This window comes from Camelus bactrianus, chromosome X (assembly GCF_048773025.1).
Source record: "Camelus bactrianus isolate YW-2024 breed Bactrian camel chromosome X, ASM4877302v1, whole genome shotgun sequence".
NCBI lineage: Eukaryota > Metazoa > Chordata > Mammalia > Artiodactyla > Camelidae > Camelus > Camelus bactrianus.
Window position 1 is genome coordinate 104,410,429 of NC_133575.1, and position 3,732 is coordinate 104,414,160.

Consider the following 3,732-nt stretch of genomic DNA (forward strand, 5'->3'; position numbering starts at 1 on the left):
GGGGCTAATGATGGGAAGGGGACTGGCTGGAGAGCGAGACCAGCTCAGGTTTGGGTTTTTTTTTTTTAGCACTGTAACATTTTTTTTTGTATGTTTGAACTTTCTTTTTTTTTTTTTAACATTTTTTATTGATTTATAATCATTTTACAATGTGTCAAATTCCAGGGTAGAGCACAATTTTTCAATTATACATGAACATATATATATTGATTGTCACATTTTTTTCTCTGTGAGCTACCATAAGATCTTGTATATATTTCCCTGTGCTATACAGTATAATCTTGTTTTTTAAACATTTTTATTGATTTATAATCATTTTACAATGTGTCAAATTCCAGGGTAGAGCACAATTTTTCAATTATACATGAACATACATATATTCATTGTCACATTCTTTTTTGCTGTGAGCTACCATAAGATCTTGTGTTTATTTCCCTGTGCTATACAGTATAATCTTGTTTATCTATTCTACATTTTGAAATCCCGTCTATCTCTTCCCACCCTCCGCCCCCTTGGCAACCACAAGTTTGTATTGTATGTCTATGAGTCTGTTTCTGTTTTGTAGCACTGTAACATTTTTAAATGTATTTTTTATTGAAGTATGGTTGATTTAGAATATGAGATTAGGTGTGCAACATAGTAGTTCAAAATTGTTATAGATTATACTCCATGTATTGTTATTATAAAATAGTGGCTGTATTCTGTGTGCTGTACAATATATCCTTGTAGCTTATTTGTTTTATACATAGTCGTTTGTACCTCTTAATCCCCTACCCCTATCTTGCCCCTCCCCCTTCCCTCTCCCCACTGGTAACCACTAGTTTGTCCTCTAACCTCACCTGTCGGTAACAAGCTGTTTGACTTTGGTGGAATTACCTGGCCTCTCAATTGTGTCGTCTGTCATTGAGAGACTCGGAATATCAGAGGGTGCACGTGGGTGTCCTGTGGGCTGAGTATCGTTTTGTTTGGATAACTCAGTGTTATAAAAGAGTTGATTTTAGGCACCTGTAGGTGAGACACGTGCTTTCCAGATCAGCGCAGGCTCCGCCTCGCTCTCAGTTTTCCCCTTGGTGGCTGCACTCTCAGTTCACCTGTCAGCTCCCAGAGGCATTTTGGGTTTTGATCACTGGCCTGGCTCCTCCTCTCAGCTTCCTGAAGACATGTCCAGCCCTAATCTTCCATGGATGTTACATTCATTGCAAAGTAAATAAGTCTAGCCTTGCAGGCCCCGCCTGATAAAGGGGAATGAATACCAGACTAGGAATCAGAAGGGTTCTAGGCCCGCATCCGCTGGACACGGACACAGCTGGGTGATCTCAGGCAAGTCAGCTAACTCCTCTGATTTTGTTCACTTATGTGTGAGGTAACATGCCCCGCTATGCTCACAGTGCTATTGTGGAAACCAAATCATACGAATAGTATGAAGAAAACTCTGAAAACCAAGCAGCCACTCAAATGTGAAGGATTAGTAATCAGTTACTACTGCTCTGCTGCCAATAGACACCAGCACAGCAGTGCTGGCTGATCACAGTGAGTACCGTCCCGATGCGCTGCGGCGTCCATCCTGATGGATCGGTACCTGCATCAGGTCAGTTGTTCAATATTTTGAGTATCGCCCCAGTGGTTGCCTGGAAAGAGACAAGGACACCATTGTCTAAAAACAAACCTGTTGGATATACTTTATAATATTTCAGTGCAAGAATTTATGCACACCTAATTTGACTTTCTCTTTCTTCTGTGTAAGGTCTGAGGCATTTGAGAAGGGCTATGACAACATTGTAAAATGACTATAACTCAATAAAAACATGTTAAAAAAAAAGACAGAGAAGGGCTAGGATTCTGGACAAGTATGGGGACTCAAATGTGGTTGAGGCTCACGAAACGTCGATGTGGGCTATTGAACATAAGTGAAGCTCCCTGTCAGCCTGAGTCCACAATCTTCTTTATTTTGGAACGTGGTCCTGCTCTAAGGCTCAGCAATGCTGCCCACCACTCTGCTGACTCGTGCAGTTCCAGCCACTGTGGCCTCCATGCTGTTCCTCAAAAATGTCCAGCATGATACATTCTCATGGCCTTTGCACTGGCTGTTCCCTCTGTCTAGAACACTTCCAGATACCTGCATGCCATGCTCCCTTTTACCTCATTCAGGTTTCCCCCCAAATGCAGCATCTTCTCCAAGACTCCTTTCCTCACCACCCTCAACAGGCACCTCCCCGTCCCTCTCTCTGTCGCCCTAATCAGCTTTATTCTCATGTAAAGGCTTTATCACCACCTGACACGTGTATTTGTGTATACGTCTCCCTCCATTAAAAAGTGATCTTCAAGGAAGCAGAAGCAGAGATGTCTCCTTTGTGAGCTGCTGTATCCCTGGTACCTAGAACAGTAGGCGCCCAATAAATATTTGTTGAATGAATGAATTAGTAGACAGTCTAGCTGAGTAGAGTGGTAAACCTTCAATTACAACGCAGTGTATTCAGTGTTACGCAGTGTTTTTACCGGGTGTTTAGGGACCCCTAGTCTGGCTGGTAGGTGGAGTTGGAGTAAGAATTATTAATAAAATCTTCTTGGAGCAAGTAACATCTGAACAGAATCCTGAAGAATGAATAGGAGTTTCCAGGTCTAGAGGGTGGGGGAAGGATTATCCAAGGAGATTATACAGTGCTGTGAAGTCCTATAGACCAGAGATCTTAGAAAGTTCAATAGTTGTGTGACAGAAAGGAAGAAGTCGGGGAGAGAAGGAAGGATGGAGGGAGCGAGGGAGAGCGAGAGGAAGGGGTGGAGGGGAAAGGAAGAGGAGGGAGAGAAAGAAGGAAGGAAGCCCATACTTTTAAGAAGCTCAAAATGTAGTACTAGGAGATAACCAAGTAAACAATTTAAATGCAGTTTGGTAAAGCCAGTGGTAGAGATAGTTTCAGGGTTCTGTGGGTACCCCTAGGGAGAGGTCCTCCTCCTGTGAAGGAGGCAGGAGCTGTGGAGTGAAGGCAAAGGCTTGCCAGAGAATCATTCATTTGGCAGACAGAAGAGAGCAGGCCCGACAGAAGAAGTCCCATCAAGTCTTGCAAGGAAAGGAGCGGTGAGCGAGCAGCAGCAACGTGGGAGGATCAGAGTGCGCTCTGCCAGAGAGGAGAGCGGTGTTTGGAGGCATGTAGGCATAGAGACCATCAGCACCACAGTAAGGGGTCTGGATGGTATTCTAAGAACATTAGAAGCCATTGGGGGAATTTAAGTAGAGAGAGGGGAGAATGCTACAGATCTACAATTAGCTTCTAAACCAATCATTTCTAGCTTCTCTACGAAGAATCAGTTGAAAATCAGATCAAGCCTGGAGCCGGAAGACCAGTTAGAAAGCTGCTGTCAGTATCCAGGTGAGACTTATTACGGTGGCCTGGACCCTGGCTACTCAAAGTGTGGTCCAAGACCAGCAGTATGTGCATCACCCGGGAGCTTGTCACACGTGCAGAATCTCAGGCTCCACTACACACCTGTGCAATCAGAACGCACTTTATAATACGATCCCCAGGTGACTGATGTCGTATTAAAATTGAAGAAGCATCAGCTAAGACTAAATAAGGATGGAAAGGAGGGTACAGGCATGAGAGAGCTACTAAGATGGAATAGACAGGACCTAGCATCAGATGTAGTGATCCTTTCAAAATGAACATATTTCTCCAGCTGCTGACATTTCCATTTTTTCATCCGCTAGAGCACCCACTGACCGCGTGCTGTCTTGGA